We start from the raw sequence: 18935 nt of genomic DNA, 5'->3' as shown, positions 1-18935 counted from the left end.
CGGGAGATTACAGTAGATGAGAAACATTAACGAACTAAGAAAACAAGCACCTCACACTTTACTCATTAGCATCATAATAGAGCGGGACCATTTTTGTATGGTATTTGTTAAGCACTTACTAGGCATCAAGCTCTGTTCTAAGGGCTGAGATAGGTACAAGTTAATCAGGTTGGATACAGTCCTTGTTCTACATAGGGCTCACGGTTTATATAGGAGGGAGGGCAGGTAGTGAATCCCCATTTTACAGTTGAGGAAACTGAGGTACAGAGAAGTTAAATGACTTTCCCAAGGTCACACAGCGGGCAATTGGCAGAGCTGGGATGAGAACTCAGGTTTCCTGACTCCCCAAGCCCGTGCTCTTTCCACTAGGCCATGCTGCGTCCCATTCCAGTGCACTGCTACTCAGAGGAGTTAAAAATTTATGGGAAGTAGAAATCTCCTCCAATCAAGCACTCTTCTACAGTCCTCTACTTTGGAGAACCTTGAATGGATTGAACATGCGGAAATTTCAAGGTTTGGTCCCATCCCTCACTTGACAAACAGCATGGCCTAGTGGAAAGAGCACAGGACCGGAAATCGCACGACTTGGATTCTAATCCCGGCTCCCCCATGTCCCTGCTGTGGGAACTTGGGCAAGTCCAGGAGAAGCCGCGTGGCTTAATGGATAAAGCACAGGCCTCGGAGCCAGAGGACCTGGGTTCTAATCCCTGTTCTGCCACTTGTCTCCTGCGTGACCTTGGGCAAATCATTTAATTTCTCTGTTCCTCAGTTACCTGATCTGGAAATTGGGATTCAATATCTGTTCCCCCTCCTGCTTAGACCGAGAGTCTCGTGGGACAGGGACTGAGTCTCACCTGCTTGTATTTACTCCAGTGCTTAGAACAGTGCTTGGCGCATTGTAAATGCTTAATGAACACCATTAAAAAAAGACAGTCCTTCAGCTTCTCTCTGCCTCAGTTTCTGCATCTGTAAAGTGGGGATTCGATTCCGGTTCTCCCTGCTACTTAGTCCGTAAGCCCTATGTGGGATGGGGACTGCATCCTGCGCGATCATCTCGTATCTAACCCGGCACTTAGTACAGTGCTTTGCACATAGCAGTAAATGCTCAACAAATACCCCAGTTAGAATTAGCCTGCCAACAAGGGTCCGTGGCTAAGGATTCAGAACCTCAAGAGAGACATTCAGTGTGTGTTATTATTGACTGAGCGTCCACTGAATATAAAGCACCCTTGTAGCACTTGAGAGAGTAGAACAGAAGCAAGACATGTGCCTTGCCCTCAAGGACCTTACACCCTAATAGGGGAATCAGACAGATAAAATTTACTTATGAGTCCCCTGGAGTGACAGGAACCCTGTCTAATTCCCACCCGAGTAGTCTCTAACAGCACTTAGTTCAGTGTTCTGTACCCAGAAAATGCTTAATCAATACTATTATTATTACTACTACTACTCCATAGTGGAAGCAGGAGAAAGGGCGAGGCCACTAAGAAAGTAGCACAAATGAAGGAGAAATCTCTCTGTAGGTTAATCGATCGATCATATTTACTGATACTTCGGGCTTATGGGAGGGTGGGAAGGAGAGGAGGAATTCCTCAACACACCTGGAACAGGTCCCTTCTTTCGGGCTGGAATTCAGGGGCAAAATGTGGAAAGGAGAGGGATTATATGAGGAGTAAGGAGCCCAGAGACTTGGGAGGGCAACCTCAGAGAATCTGGTGTTCATCCCCAGTCAATCAATCAATCATATTTATCTTTTAGACTGTGAGTCCGTCATTGGGCAGGGATTTCTCTATCTACTGCTGAATTGTACCTTCCAAGTGCTTAGTACAGTGCTCTGCACATAGTAAGTACTCAATAAATACTATTGAATGAATGAATTAATTAATTTACACTTGGATTTGATCCCTTTATTCACCCCTCCTTAAGCCACACAACAATTATGTATATATCTGTAATTTATTTATTATAAGGTCTGTCTCACCCTTGAGACTGTAAGCTCCTTGTGGGCTGGGTACATGTCTACCTACTCTGATAGACTGTACTCTCCCAAGCTCTTAATACAATGCTCTGCACACAGTAAGTGCTCAATAAATGCGACTGATTGATTGATTGAGTGGTTACTGGATGCGGAGCATTGTACTAAATGTTTGGGAGAATACAATATAACAGAGTTGGTAGTCTCATTCCCTGCTTACAAGGAGCTCCTCAAAAGTGTCATCCCATTGGGTGGACAGTGGGTCATTGCTCTCAATTACAGGTCTGAGTCTGTGACTTTGATTGCCCCATGATCATTCCTGGCTTATGGCCGAAGCTGGAAGCAGTAAGAGGGTCAAGCGGAGACTCTGATGTTGAGATTGTCTCCCCGCATAGACTGTAATAATCCTGTCCCTTCCACTTGTCTGCTGTGTGACCTTGGACGTTACTTCACTTCTCCAGGCCTCAGTTACCTCATTTGTAAAATGCAGCTTGAGACTGTAAGCCCCACATGGGACGGGGACTGTGTCCAACTCCATTTGCTTGTATCCACTCCAGTGCTTAATACAGTGCCTGGCACACAGTAAGCATTTAACAAATACCACCGTTATTATTATTAGATATCTGGGCCCTGGTCAAGAAAGCCCTATGGGACCCTACAGAGACCTAACTTTGACAGTTCCTAAGCAAGTCAGTCACTTCCAGCTTCAATTTCCCTTTGCCTGAGCAGTACACTTAAGAAGGAATCAAGTTGGATAAGTTAGAGAAAGAGTTTTTTAATCCTGAGCTACATAGATTGTGAGCCAAATAAAGGACAGGGACAGTGTCCAACCTCATTCCCTTGTATCTGCCCTGGCACTTAGTGCCGTGCTTGACTAAATAGTAAATGCTTCCTCCCCACTCTAGTCCATACTTCACTCTGCTGCCTGGATCATTTTTCTATAAAAATGTCAGGACAGGTCACCCGCTACTCAAAAAACTCCAGTGGTTGCCCATCCACCCCCACTTCAAACAAAAACTCCTCACCATTGGCTTTAAACCACTCTACGACCTTGCCTCCTCCTACCTCACCTCGCTACTCTACTCCTACACACTTGGCTCCTCTAATGCTAACCTTCTCACTGTGCCTCAATCTCACCTGTCTCGGAACCAACCGCTAGTCCACGTCCTGACTCTGGCCTGGAACGTCCTCCCTCCTCAAATCTGACAATTATTCTCCCCTCCTTCAAAGGCTTATTGAAGGCACATCTCCTCCACGAGACCCTCCCAGACCAAGCCCCACTTTCTTCTGCTCCTTGCTCTGTTTTTTCTTCCCCACTCCCAGCCCCACGGCACTTATGTACATATCTGTAATGTATTTATTTGTATTGATGCCTGTCTCCCCCTATCTAGACTGTAAGCTCGTTATGGGCAGGGAATGTGTCTGCTTATTGTTTTAGTGCACTCTCTAAGGGCTTAGAACAGTGCTCTATACACAGGAAACCTTCAACAAATATGATTGAATGAATGAATGAAAGAATATCATTTATAACCGCCCCCCCAAAAAAAGATTCTAGGTTCGTTATCTATACAGTGCAGGGTCAGGATGCCCTGTGGTTTGCCTTCGGCTGAGCCAACTGCTGGCTGCTCTGACCCCGATCTGACCCTGCCACCGACGGATGAGGAGAAAAGAAAGCCGGTCCAGTGGATCTGTCAGGTAGTCCGTCAGTCAGCTAATCATACTAACCGGGGAACTGCTCGTCGAGCCCAAACGAGCCCAGCCAACATTCATTTGAGGGAACATATCCCGAAGCCTCGTTTCTTCGATTGCTGAAATGTTCTCAGCCTTGTTTTCTGAACCACGAATTGGGGAGAGGGTGGTACACCTGAGGCATTTACCTGGTCCCCTGGAAACCGTTTGCTAGAAGGAGTTCAGATGAGCCTATCTGTATACTCTCTAACGAGGTTTGTGATTTCCTGGAGTATCTGCCCAATTAATGGATCCTATTCATTCAATTCAATAGTATTTATTGAGCGCTTACTATGTGCAGAGCACTGTACTAAGCGCTTGGAATGAACAAGTCGGCAACAGATAGAGACAGTCCCTGCCGTTTGACGGGCTTACAGTCTAATCTAATCCTACTAACCTGGACCAAGTTCCCCTGCATTCTGGGGTTCACTGCCTTCTGGGAACACATTTGTTTTGTTCATTCCACCATCAGGAAGGTAACAAGAAGCAGCAGGGCCTAGTGAATAGAGCACAGGCCTGGGAGTCAGAAGGACCTGGATACTAATCCTGGCTCTGCCATTTGTCTGCTGTGTGTCTTTGGGCAAGTTACTTGACTTCTCTGGGCTTCAGTTCTCACATCTGCAAAATGGGAATTAATACTGTGAGCCCCCTGTGGGACAGGAACTGTATCAACCTGATTAGCTGGTATCTCCCCCAGTGCTTAGTACAGTGCCTGGCACAAACTTAAGTAATACCATAAAAAAAGAAGGAAAGGAAGGGAGGACACTGAGTGATAAGACTCTCACACCTGCCCCTTAGTCCCAGACCCTGCTTTTGAGGTTTCCAGTCCCCCCAGTGCACATCACCTCTTTTTCACCCCATTTCCGCCAACTTCCAATCCTTCCTTCTACGCTGCCTTTGCGGAACAGGGACTCACCCAGGCTCCATGCAGTTTGACAGCAAGCAGGCAGGGCTCGGTTCACTGTGATTGTAAGTGGGCCACTTTAGTTGCTCAGGCAGACAGTCATCCCCAACCTCCACCATGCATGCATGCACACACACACACACACACACACACACACACACACACACACACACACACACACTCTCACTCACAAACCTGGGCCTCCCTTTCAGACCTCTCTTCTGTCATTCTTGGAACTGAGCTTCCCAAAGGGGGCCAGGGTCCCCATCGAGAGGAAGGAAAGAGCATAAGAAGGACTTCTGGCTAATGCAGGAGTTTGCCCCCGAGTCGTTTTCTGCCTAGCTCACTCCTCCGGGAATACCCTTGCCAGCCATCACTATAAATAGAAAACATGTCAATAGAAACATGTAGACATTTTGTCTCTCCACCAAGAGCAGGAGAACGGAAGAAAGGGCATTAAGTGGCTGGACAGAGTGGGCTCGGGGAAAGGAAGAAATAGAGGGGGAGAAAGGGAGTCAGAAAGTGGTCGGCTCCGATTTGAAACCAGGTGGATGTCATTAGGCCGGTACTGCACAATGGGATGGAGGAGGGGAGGCAGGGGGAAAGAACAATTGGATAAGGAGAACACAGGTTCCATCCAGGATCCCCTCGCCAGATACGGAGTGTGTTCAAAGCTAGAAGAAGCATCATCATTTCAAAAAATGGCCTTTTCTATTCTGCTTCCACTGGCACTGATAGGAGAGCCATTTATGAGATCGCCATGCTCTGGACTTGCAGGAAAACTGGCACAAAATCTCATGCTTTCAGCTGTACTACAGCACTATTAGAGGAGAGGGTCAGCAGGGCAGGAAGTGCGTCTGCTATATTGTTATTCCGTACTCTCCCGAGCGCTTAGTACACTGCTCTGCATACGGTAGTGTTCAATAAATATGACTGACTGACTGACGGAGGGCCAGCTCGCCCCAGACTGGGGAAACATACAGAAGGATAAAAAGCCTTCCAGGGGTTTATGATAGAATGATAATCAATCAATCAATCACATTTATTGAGCGCTGACTATGTGCAGAGCATTGAACTAAGCACTTGGGAGAGTACAATACAACTGAATTAGCCGTCACATTCACCGCCCAGAATGAGTTTACAGGCTAGAGGGCGAGAATCATTCAACTGTATTTATTGAGCACTTACTGTGTGCAGAGCACTGTACTAAGCACTTGGGAGAGGGCAATACAACAATAAACAGACACATTCCCTGCCCACGACAAGCTTACAGTCTAGAACTGAGCTTACAGTCTAGATGATGATGGTACAGTGATGGCATTTTGTTAAACATCTTATTATATGTCAAGGACTGTTCTAAGTGCTGGAGCTGATACAAGTTAATCAAGTCTGAGAAGCAGTGTGGCCAGGTGGAGAGAGCACTGGCCTGGGAATCAGAAGGACCTGGGTTCTAATCCTGACTCTGCCACTTGTCTCCTGTGGGACCTTGGGCAAGTTATTTTACTTCTCTGGGCCTCAGTTACCTCATCTGCAAAATGAGGGTAAGGCTGTGAGCTCTGTGAGGTACAGGGACTGTGTCCAACCTGATGATTTCATATCTACTCCAGTGCTGAGTACAGTGCCTAACACATAGTAAGCTCTTTAAAAAACCTTTAAAAAAAAAATCTCATTTCTCCCTATCTTCAAATCCCTCCTAAAATCCCTCCTTCTTCCAGTAGGCTTTCCCTGATTAATTTCCCAGCTCAGAAAAAGTTCCTGTTCCATTCGGGGCTCACAGTCTAAGTAGGAGGAAGGACAGGCATTGAATCCCCATTTTATAAATGAGGAAGCAAATATGTACTCTCCAAGAGCTCAGTGCAGTGCCGTGCACACAATAAGTGCCCAATAAATATGATTGATTGATTGAAAATGAGGCCTGGAGAAGATAAGTGACTTGTTTAAGGGTACACAGCACACAATTGTCAGAGCTGGAATTAGAACCCAGGTCCTCTGACTCCCAGGGCCCATGCTCTTTCTGCTAGGCCACGTTGCTTCACGCTGCTAATGGGGAAGACAAGAGCTCTGAAATGATCAATGAGTCAATGTTACACATGAGTGACTAAATATAAGTAAAAGATCTTAGTGAATTGAATAAGTATCAAATAAGCCATCCACAAGTGTTGTGGCAGGTGATGGGGGGGAATGAGCAGAAAGATGGGAGAATCAGGGACTTATCTGACCCAACTCCTGTATGTGCAGAGAAGGAACTCTATTTTCAGAAAAAGGTACAGTCACCTTTCTCAATCGAGTAAATCTGAGACCAGAACCCGGACGGATATGAGCCCATGCCCCTATCCACACACCCTCCTGGACTCGGTGCAAAACAAGTTATTTATACAGTTTCGAAACCCAAAAACAATTATTTTGTTTCATAGGAACAATCACTATGCAAATGAAACCCTCCAGATAATACAATGGGGCTGTTAAATTCACTTGCCAATGTTTATGAAAAGGAACTCTGGCTCATCCAAATGAAAGCCCCAAGAAAATGTTTAATCAAAGGACACATTTAAGAGGGAAAATTAGGCAAATAATAAAAGATGTCCTTACTTCATCCCAACCTCCTCCCCCTGCGGCTCCTCCCCACCTTCTCCCTCCTTTATTCAGCAAGACAATGATGGCGAGATGAAAAGATTCCCCGAGGATGTACAGATGTCAGCACTCAAGGAGGAGGGAAAAATAAACCCTTCGGATTATGGAAGCTTTATTTTTCTTTACGGTACTTGTTAAGCACTCACTTTGTGCCAGGTACTGTTCTAAACGCTGGAGTAAATCAGGTGATCGGGTTGGACACAGTCCACGTCCCACATGGGGCTCACAATCTTAGTCCCCCATTTTACAAATGAAGTAACTGAGGCCCAGAGAAGTGAAATGACTTGCCCAAGATCCCACAGCAGACAAGTGGCAGAGCTGGGATTAGAACCCAAGTCCTTCTGACCCCACGCTGCTTCCCTACTTCCAACATCCTCCCGGAGGGCAGTGCCCCCCTCGCCTTAGGCCAGAGGGAGAGGGAGTGTGTGTGCTCGGGGAGGACTGAGCAGTAACAGGGGCAGCGGCCGGGAACGTCAGAAGGCGAGGGTGGACACCGGGCCCTCCCTGGCCAGGAAATTCCACCATGGAAGTCTCCGGCAGCTGCCCGGGGAGGCCCGGCCACACTGCACATCCTGTGTACTTTATGAGGGCAGCGAACAATGCACACAGGCAAAGGTTGCTCTCCCAGAGGGCAACAGGAAGAGGACGGCATGGGGATGGAGAGGGAGCTGTACAGGGGTCCTGGACGAATCTTTCCCCCAATCCCAGCCTACTGGGGAGTGTAGGGGACTCTGCTGAATCCTGGGGGGCAGGAGGAGAGGTTCCCCAATCCTCTCAGGCCAGCGAGCCTCTCTTAGCCATTTGTCCTTGTCGATCTGAGATGAAGTAGGGAGTCGCTGTTTCTCCAGTCCCAGGCCAGTGAGGAGTACAGGGGGCTCTGCTGAGCTGTGGGGGGCAGGGGAAGAGGTGCCCCAATCCTCAGTCCAGCGAGCCTCTCAGCCACCGTCCTCATCTCTGAGATGAAGGGGAAGTCGACGGGTGCAGCCCAGGGTTTCCCTCCAATGACACCAGCCCCCTGAAACAGAATGGAGAAACCAGGACTGGGGGGGGGGGGGGGGGGGGTATGTGAGGAATTTGGGCAGGGGGCAACGGAGGAGGGTAGACTTTGCTGAGAACTTGCCACCCCTTCACCACTCTGCACCACCACCACAGGCAAGCAAATTCTCCCCCGGCCCCCGACCGAGCAATAAGGCCATTTGGCAGGTCGGTTCCCCCAAGCCTCCTTGAACATGGCCATGGAGGAAGGCTGGAGCCAGGTGGGAGTCGAGCTGAGTGAAGGAGGGGCCAGCCCTTCTGAAGAGATTTCCAACTTCTCGGCAGTTTCCTCTCCCAAGGGAGAGAGAGGCTTGGAGCCTGGGTCACAGGGAGGGGGAGGAGGAGAGAGAGGAAGGGGCCCTGTAGAGGGGCAGGGTGGGGGCAGAGAGCGGGGAGGGGAGTCTGGGGAAAGGTCCCCTGGAGGAGACCATCTCTCGCCCTCCCACCTGCCCCTCGAGAGGCCTGAATGTGTGTATCCAGCCTTGGTCCTGGCGGTTGTTGAGGAGGCTGGGGAGGACCAGAGCGGCCAAGACGGGGGCAGAGCTGAATGTCCAGCAGCTTGCTACTCTCATGCTTCCTCTCTCCCCGCCTCTCCACCACCAGCAGCACCACCACCATAAGCACCATCACCACCATTACGACCAGCATCAGCAGTGCCAAGAACACCATCACCAACATCACAGGAGCATCACCACCAGCACCAGGCAGTTCAGCGGGATATTCCGCCCGGAGTAGTGGGATGCCGCTCCCCTGTTAGAACCTGAGAGCGCGAGCGGAGCCCAGGGTCAGAGTGGACGGGCCTGGGAGTCAGAGGACCTGGGTGGGTTCTAATCCCAGCTCTGCATGTGTCTGCTGTGAGACCTCGGGCAAGTCACTTACTTTCTCCATGCTTCAGTTGCCTCATCTGTAAAATGGGGATTAATCCTACTCTCTCCTACTTAGACTGTGAGCCCCAGTTGGGATAGGAACTTTGTCCAACCTGATTAACTTGTATCTACCCCATCACTTAGAACAGTGTTTGGCTCACAGGGAGCACTTAACAAGTACCGTAATTATTAACCAAATACTCTGAGAAGCAGAGAGACCAGGAAGGGGAAAAGCCAGAGTCGCAGCAGAAGGTGATCGTGGAGTTGGGGAGCTAATCTGGAGCAGGGGACAGATCCCCAAAAGAGTTTCAGTAAGTTTCTGATTCCCTGGCACCCCCCAGCCCCCGCTCCAGTCTCTCCAGTGACCCGTAGGCCCCTGGTCCTCTCTCCCTCCACAACCCCACTTCCCTGTCTCTAGCGGGACGGGCCAAGGTGGATCTGGCCCCGGCTGGGAGCCAAGATGTTCCCCGAAGTGGCAACTCAGAGCCGGGTACGTCCAGAGGAGTAGCCCATTCCCTGACCTGGGACTGCCCAATCCTTTCTGCCCTGGACCTGGCAGAAAGTGGGGGGAGGACAGACTCTCGTCCCTCATCTCCGCCGTCTCCGGACAGGACCCGGAGGTCCACGGGAGCTCTGGCAGTCACCCACTGAGCGGGCGGGCTTCCTCGTTCGCCGGCCAGGAGAAAGGCAGGAAGTTAAGCCGCAAGCTCACCCCTCGGGTGCCACCCCGGCCGGGACCAGGTGGAGCCCCTTGGGTCGGAGATGCCTCCACCCCCACACTCCTCGGCCTCCCACACACTCCCCAGCATCCCAGAACATAAGAGTCAAATGCCATTTCAGAGGTAAAGAAGACCAGGCTCCTGCCTCTGGAACATTCAATGGAAAGTAATCCATTAGTCCCAGACAGGGAACCATCTGGCCTTTTCCTCAAGTCTCCCCTCTAGACTGTAAGCTACTGTGGGCCGGGAATGTGTCTGTTATATTGTTATAGTGTACTCTCCCCAGTGCTTAGTACAGGGCTCTGCACACAGTAAGCTCTCAATAAATACAACTGACTGACTGACTACACTCCTTGGGGACAGGGAACATGTCTACCAACTCTGTTATACTGTACTCTCCCAAGCACTTAGTACAGTGTCACACAGTAAACACTCAATAAATATGATTGATTGATTGATTGATTGATTGATGAGATCCCATGCCCTCCTTGGGCACTGCAGTCCTGCATCTCACATTCCTTAGTGCCAAGAAGTCCTACTTTTGGTCAAACCGAAACCCTTCATGCTTCCAGTAAAGCACACGCTCTCCTGCCTCACAATCAGGGGACTCGGGACAGCTGCTCAGCGTCACTCAAAGAGCCCAATCCTTCCAAAGGGGAATTGCCACCTTCCCCGCCCCCCACCCATTCTCCTAAGCTCTAGCGCCAGAGATCCCAGCCGACAGGAGGTACTCTGGAAGAGTCTGGCTATGACGGTCTGTTTCGTAAGGATACTGGCTATTGCCGTGCTCTACTCCCTCTCCCGCCCCCAAATCTCCAACACCCTGGCAATCTGCTAGTTCCAAAAATGCCACCGAGTCCCTCAGTACCTAAAAGCAGGAGAAGACTCCTGTGCCTACTGAACCTCAACACAATATGAGGAAGAGTCAAGGAGAAGGACTAAACCTGGAAGCACCACCGAAACTGGATAGATTAGGCACTGTACTGCCTGGAGGCAGGGGGGCTTAACCAGATGACTTCCTGAGGTCTCCTGCCTCAGTCTCCCTCCCTCGACCCTGCCAGGATCGAGGCCGGAGCCCTCTGACTTTGGGCCAGAGCATGAAGCAGGGATTGGATGGGACCCCAGTAGTCCCCCTGGACCCAGGGTCAGGAAACAGCCACACAGACAGGAACAGGAAATGATCATCAGTACCTCCAGCTTCATGAATTTGGCCACAGTGTAATTGAAGCTTCACTTGAGAGATGTGCCCAGGATGTGAAGGGAACACTCATGTGCCCTCGCGCGCATTCGCGCACACACACACACACCCTGCCTCCAAGCCCCATTCCAGCCCCTCCTCCTCCCTATTGCTTCTCATATGACACAAAAATCTCACCATCAGCTGCTATTCCATCCACCTGCCATTACTCCCAGCTCAAGATTTTTGCTCCTCCCAAGTCCCTTCTCCATCACATTGCTCACATCTTCCGCCCCATCCTGAAAAATCCTCCCTCCTCAGCTTCGCCTAACCATGGACCTCCCCTCCTTCAAAGTCCTAGTGATGCAGAAGGGAGTGGGAGAAAATAAAAGGAGGGCTTAATCAGGGAAGGCCTCCTGAAGGAGATGTTTTTTGAATAAGGCTACGAAAGAGGGAAGAGTAATTATATGACAAATATGAAAAGGGAGGGTGTTCCGGGCCAGAGACAGGACATGGAAGAGGGGTCAGCAGTGAGTTAGGTGAGACTGAGGTACGGTGAGTAGGTTGACATTAGAGGAGCGAAGTGTGTGGGCTGGGTTGCAGTAGGAGAGCAGCGAGGTGAGACGGGAATGGGCAAGGTGATTGACTGCTTTAAAGCCAAAGGTAAGGAGTTCCTGTTTGATGTGGAGGTGGATGGGCAACCACGGGAGGTTCTTAAGGACTGAGGAAACAGGAGTGAGGAAACATGGACTGAATGGTTTTGCAGAAAAATGATCCAGTCAGCAGAGTGAAGTATGAACTGAAACGGGGAGAGACAGGAGGCGAGGGAGGCCAGAAAGGAGGCTGGTATAGTAATCAAGGTGGGATAGGGTAAGTGCTTGAATTAACTTGGGAGCAGTTTGGATGGAGAATAAAGGGCAGAAGATAGCAATACTGTGAAGGGTGAACTGACAAGATTCGGTGACACTGAATATGTGGGTTGAATGAGAGAGATGAGTCAAGGATAACACTCAAGGTTACGGACTTGTGAGGCAGGAAGGTTGGTGGTGCTGCCTACAGTGCTGTCAGGAGTAGGACAGGGTTTGGGTGGGAATATGAGGAGTTCTGTTTTGGACTTGTTAAGATCAATTGCTCTGCATTGACCCTGAGCAGTGACACCAAGCAGTGGCCCTCAGCAATGGGCATTCGGCAATGGCACTCACCAATGGGCAGTCAGGAGTGGGCACTTCGCAATGGGCAGTCAGTATCAGCACTCATCAATGAGCACTCAGGAATAGCACTTAACAGAAGCACTCAGCATTGGCAGCGAGGAACGCTATTCAACAGTGCCCAGGTCCTGGAGGTAGTCCCCCTCCCAGCCCTCTTCCCAGCTCAAGACTAGAGATTCTGTCTGGCCCGCTCTGTTTCCCTCCATCCCACAGAATTCCCCCCCACAGGGACCGGATCACAACAGTCTTACCAAACCACTGGCTCCACAGGGGTCAAGCAGCGTGGCCTAGTGGATAGAGCACAGACCTGGGAGTCAGAAAGAGCTGGGTTCTAGTCCTGGCCCTGCTACCTGTTTGCTGTGTGACCTTGGTCGAGTCACTTTACTACCCTGGACCTTGGTTGCCTCAACTGTAAAATGGGGATTAAGGCCATGAGTCCTATGTAAGGCATGGACTGGGTCCAACCTGATTAGCTCGTATCTACCCCAGCGCCTAGAACAGTGCCTGGCATATAGTAAGCGCTTAACAGACACCATTAAACAACCTGTTTAGGTTTCATTCCAATTCTCCTTTCCCTGCCAGCTGGGTTTCTTTCAGGACCTGAGACCGTGGGTGGGCCCCACTTGCTGCAGTTGAATTTTTTTCCCCTTTTGTGGTGCATCGTTCAGTTATCCTCTTTCAGTTATTCTTTCCTTTATCCGCCCACCCAGAAAGAAGGTCACGTATACACAAATGGAGAACAGCCTTGCTGCTAGCCACCAGCCTGCATGTCTGGGGCTAGTGGCAGAGAACCTAATAGAATATTCGAGATTGGAATTGGGGAGACTCTTGTAAAATGTCCCCCCTCCACCCCTCTCCAGTCTCTCCTAGAACAACATCCACCAATTCTGGCTGGGAATATGCCGACGGACTGCCTGAGATATCAAGCTCGGAGAGGAAATGACACTCGAATGGCTTAGTCGGGCCGATCAGCTGGAACCTTGCAAATAGCCCGGCGGTGAGATCAGAATGGATCACTGCCACTCTGCAGTAGGCCAGGCCTTGCCCAGTGGCCTCCACTACTGGTTTCAACGAATTTCCTCCCTGGATCTGCAAAGATGATGCCGACGGAAAGAGATTCAAACTGGAGTCTCAAGTAACTCCTAACGGTAAAGAGTTCCAGAAGCCTGGGATCCCAGAGCAGGACAGACTGGACAAACCTTAATTGCTCCCTTGACAGCCCCCCCAACTCAGTTCTCCTCTCCTAGGAACCTCTAAGACAACACATAAGTCATTCCTCATGCACGAGACGGCCTCCCTGTTCCAGTCCGCTGCCCTATCATCTTGTTCCTGTACTGTATATTTCTGCAGAGCGGACCTCGTGGGTAACTGACTCCTCCCCTCTGGGAAGCTTTCCCCATTCAACCTGCCAGCCCAGGCTGATACTCACTCCTCCGTTTTTCGCATCTTCCAGTTCTGGTGTTTCTGCAATTTTTATGATGGTTCAAGCACCCGGTCAGGCTTTCTAATACTAATAATGATGACGGTATGCCAAGCACTGTTCTAAGCGCTGGGGTAGATACACGTTAATCAGGTTGTCCCATTTGGGGCTCACAGTCTTAATCCCCATTTTTACAGATGAAGTAACTGAGGCACAGAGAAGTTAAGTGACTCGCCAACTGTCACAGAGCTGACAAGAGGCGGGGCTGGGATTAGAACCCATGACCTCTGACTCCCAAGCCCGTGGTCTTTCCACTAAGCCTCGCTGCATCTCTTTCTAGTTCAGCTCTGAGCCCCTGGCTGGAGAGGTCCTGTCTATTCTCTAACAAGGACCCCAAAGTGACTCATTCACTTCTGTAATCGATCGATCAATCTTATTTATTGAGCACTTACTGGGTGCAGAGCTCAGTACTAAGCACTTGGGAGACTATGATATAATGTAGAATGTAATAATGACAATAACACAGCTGTGGTATTTGTTAAGCACTTAGTATCTACCAGGCACTGGAATAGATACATGATAATCAAGATGGACACCGTCTCTGTCCCACCTGGAGCTCGCTGTTTAAGCAGGAGGGACCAGAAACACTGAATCCCCATTTTACGGACGAGGAAATCGAGGCACAGAAAAGTGAAGTGACTTGCCCAAGGTCACCCAGCCGGCAAATGGCAGAGTCAGGTTTAGAACCCAGGTCCTCTGGCACCCAGGCCCATGGTCTTTCCACTAGGTCACGCTGCTACTCTACAGGCCCCATAAAAGCTCAGAGTCTCTGTCCTGGGTTGTCTGCTTTCCAAAGTGCCAAATCTCCAGGAAGGACAATGCTCCCGGCCTTTTCTCGGCCTCCAAAACCAGAATGACCCACCCCACTGAGTCCTTACACCTCTGTTGCCGATCCTCCTCTCTCTCCTCTCATAGCCTCAGACTGTGAGCCTCTTGAGGGCCAAGAACCATGTCTAATTCCCATCTCTGTACACACTTGCCAGGGCTTAAAACAGTGCTCGTCACACAGAAAGCACTTAATAAATAGGATTACTACTACTTGGTCTTCCTCACCCTTCCGGCCTCCCCAGCATCCTGACATCCCCCTTGATGTCTTCTGAGGCCCGAAGAGCCTTCTCAGGGTCCCAGGAGGGGAGAGAAAGCTGAAATGGATAACCACCAAATAGGATTTGGCCCTGAGGAAGGGAAGGAAGAAAGCAGGCAGACAGTCTCCCCTGCCCCACCCACCAGGACACAGTAACCACTAATTTCCCTCTGGCTGACCCATGCCCTAAAATTATTATGAATAATAATAACAACTGTGGGGTTTGTTAAGGACTCACTATGTGCCTGGCACTATACCTAGCGCTGGGGTAGATACAAGCTAATTGGGTTGGGCACAATTCATGTCCCATGTGGGGCTCACAGCCTTAATCCCCATTTTACAGATGAGGTAACTGAGGCACAGAGAAGTTAAGTGACTTGCCCAAGGTCACACAGCAGACAAGTGGCTGGGTCAGAATTAGAACCCAGGTCCTTCTGACTCTTAGGCCCGTGCTCTATCCATTAGGCCATGCTGCTTCTCCCTGGGATCAGAGGTCACAATTGGAGGCAATCAGCCTCCCATTTGCCACTGGCAATCCACATTACCCAGATATCTTCCTCCAAGACCACCGGACGCCAAGGGCAAGAGCTCTCAGGAAACAAGACTGAGGATTAAGCAGCTCCTACCCACCCCCCAAAACTAAAATGGGCATCTCTCCTAAAACCCCGAGCCGACACCGACAGACACCAGCCTCCCAGTGACCGCAAAGCACTCTCCAGCGTGACTCTTCCTCCCATTGCCGAAAAGATAGTGCCAATTAAGAATCCCCTGGGGGAGATCATCCCCTGCCCAGCCTTCCCGGAGGATCACATGATCCGAGAGCTGGAGGGACCTCAAGAGGTCAATCGGTCCATCTCCTGCCCTGGGGTGAGGGGATGGCTATACCACCCGGAAGAGATGAGTTGCCGATTCTTTCCTTCCAGTCCTTCCGGATGAAATGCCCAAACCTGGCGAGCTTCCTCTCCTGGATTGCTTTTTTACTGTGGTTTCCCTTCTTCTGAGCCAAACTGGAAAATGAGAACGTGATCCAGATCTACACACACACACAGATGGGCATGTGCAAACATGCAAGTGCCCACATGCACACCAACACACACATCATACACATGCATGTTTACACATACCCGCAAATGAGCCTGCGCCCATGCATCCATGCTCAGAGACCCCGGGCGCCCACCTTCCCTCACACACGCACACATCCGTGCGTGCACCCGGCCTGGTTTCCCGAGGGCCCCAGCGTTCAGACAGGAAGGGCTCTCTCGGAGCCGGGGATGGATGCGTGGAGGGATACAAAAGCCTCGTTTGTAATTTGGCATCTCTGAGGATGACAGGGTGGCTCACCAGCAGGTGACAAATTAAAAGCTCATTTTTCCACCCATTCTCTTCAGCGCGGCATTCTGACTACAAACCCACTGGCAATAAAAAACAAACAGCTCAGTCAGATGACGCTCTTCGACCTCAAGATCTCCCGAAACCCAGCAAGCCTGGCACACACACCCCCGGCCACAAGGTCCCACTCAGCCACACCACCTCCCCCGAGAAAGACACGTGAGCCGTTGTCACCGCACACACGCACCGGACAGAGGAGATCAAAGTAAATACAAGTGTATCTCTGAAACCCGCTTTCTCATTTCCTCAGGGCTCTTTAAGACCAGTCAAGGGGTGGTGGCAATGGAGCCATCAAGGCCAGACCTGGTCCTTTGGGTTAGGGGTCAGGTCCGGGGACCGGATGAGATACGATCTTGGTGGAATTTTGGGGTGGGCAGGGAGGGAGTCCTTCTGTCAAGAAGGGGAGGCTCTCTTGCTTAGATTTTTCTCAAGATTTAGATTTCCTTCCCCTGGCTCCTGGCCTCTCCCCACTCTCTCTGTCTGAGGAGGCCAAAGGAAAAGGATCCTGGTCCTCACCAGCCCCAGCTTCGCCTCACGAAGGCCCTGGATTGGCTGGTCTGGGAGGCTGCTCTTGAACAGCTCTGCTCCTGCAGCTCTGGGCAAATTGACCGCTCAGTAGAACTTCCTCAGTGGGGAGGAAAAGGGGAATGTGAAGCAGAGTGGAGAGGGGTGGGAGAAGAAGGGTTTTTGTGTCCCTTTAAATCCTCAGGCCTTCGACACGTATCTCCCCAGCAGCCCCTCTCTGCCCACCCCCCACCTCCCCCGACCTGATGGGCTCCCTCCCTTTTCGAACTCTGGACATAGTTTGTGGGTATCTTTTCTCTCTTTTTTCCCCTCTTCTATCAGGTAGCCAAGGCCTGTTTTGCTGATGGCTCAGCATCTCCCCATCCGGTCATTTTAAATCGATTAACAAAGAATGATTTTACCCGAACAAATAATTCCACACATGCATCGTTTTCAGACGAATTGAAAGCAATTCATGTGACGATGGGACGGAAACTGCATCTCATCACCAGGTAGCCTTTTTATGCTCCGACTGGCCAGCAAAGGGCTGACAACAAGCTTTCAAACAAGGCACAAAGCCTCTGTGGGCTTTTTTCGATTCTCCCTCCCAACTGGCCAACTTGACACTTCCAAGCTGTGGTGTCCAGTCCTAGAAAATGACTCTTCTCTCACTCCTTCTTTGACCCATCTCTCTCCCCACCCTACCGGGGTCTACTTTTGTTTCCTCTCCCTTGCAGCCTCACTTTAAACCATGCTTTCCCCCTGCCGATGGCATCCCTCTCCAGAGAAGAGAAGCCAAATTTCTCTTCCAGATCTGCTCAGACCAGCTCCAATTTCTAGTTAGCAGCTTCTCTCCATACCCTTTACCTCCTTCCCATTTTCTTTCCAACCCTCTCTCCTTCTTCTCTCTCCATGCTAATCCTTAAATGGGACTCTGGACTCCTTGGTGGTCCGCCCTGTCTTAGGTGATCTCTGACTTTGTCTGCCTTCAGCTTGAGGAAACAGGAGACTCAGGCTGGGTCTACTCAAGCAAACTACCCAGATGACTCGAGTCTAAAGCTATACTTTGGTCTCCGTTCTCCCGCTATTTAATGGGGTGGAGAAGAGCACGGGTCCGAGAGTTATAAGGACCTGGACTCTAAACCTGCCTCTGCCATTTGTCAGTTCTGTGACCTTGGGAAAGTCACATCACTTCCCTCGGTCTCGGTTCCCTCACCTGTAAAATGGGGATTAAGACTGGGAGCCTTCTGTGGGACAGGGACTGTGTCCAAACTGATTATCTCGTATCTCCCCCAGTTCTTAAGATAGTACCTGGCACATGGTAAGCACTTAACAAATACCACAATTACCATTATCATCTTACCGTAGATTTGGGTGAGGGGGCACTGAGTTACCGAGAAAATTGGTTAATGAGTTCACATCTGTCTAGTATTCCACTCTTACCTCCCGTCATGAATTCCTTTCCTAATTCTCTCCTTTGAGTGGGTACGCTGTCCCCGGCTTTATAATAATAATCATAATAATATTTTTAAGTGCTTACTATTTTCCTAGCACTGTTACTATGTGCTGGGGTAGAATCAAGATCATCAGGCTGGACATTATCCGTATCCCATTTGGAACTCCTAATCTAGGTGTTTGTATGGTATCGATACGGCGTTCCTACTGAGCACTAAGCACCGTACTAAATAATTATAATGGTACCGTTAAGCACTTGCTATGTGCCAACCACTGTTCTAAGCATTGGGATAGATACAAGTTAGAGTACCACCCAAGCAAGACTCATAGCCCCTGACCTTCAAAGATCTTATAACCGAAGGAGGGAGACAGACAGAAATTGTTTACAAACAGTGGGAGCAGGGGAAGAAACCAGGATAAAGCAGAGAGCATTATACATATCAGGATGAAATAGCAGAATAACTGAATGAAATAAGGGAAGGCATCCAACCTCTTCTATGTCCCGACTCCTGAGGTTCTAAGCCAGCAAAAATAGGAACATTCCCTGTTGAAGTTACAATTCCAGAACTGCATCAAAATCAATAGACCAATAGTATTTTTTGAGTCCTTACTCTGTGCAGAACACAATACTAAGCACTTGAGAGAGGACAATAGAGTTAGTGCTCGGGGCACTTGTTAAGTGCTTACTATGTGTCAAGCACTTTACTGAGCACTGAGGTAGATGCAAGATACGCAGGTGATACAAGTAGGAGGGAGACCAGGCATCGGAAGCTCCATTCT

The 18935-nt window shown here is 49.9% G+C and overlaps 1 protein-coding gene across 3 annotated transcripts in view; it reads right to left on the bottom strand.

Moving 5' to 3' along the window:
• The window catches only part of ZNF423 (zinc finger protein 423), a 351343-nt gene that overhangs the window by 319623 nt on the left and 12785 nt on the right, over positions 1 to 18935 (bottom strand). The gene's annotated exons all lie outside the window — the stretch shown is intronic.

The sequence above is a fragment of the Ornithorhynchus anatinus genome, chromosome 11 (assembly GCF_004115215.2).
Source record: "Ornithorhynchus anatinus isolate Pmale09 chromosome 11, mOrnAna1.pri.v4, whole genome shotgun sequence".
In the NCBI taxonomy this organism is placed as follows: domain Eukaryota; kingdom Metazoa; phylum Chordata; class Mammalia; order Monotremata; family Ornithorhynchidae; genus Ornithorhynchus; species Ornithorhynchus anatinus.
Note: the sequence above shows the minus strand (reverse complement) of the source record. Positions and strands in the feature narration are given on the sequence as shown.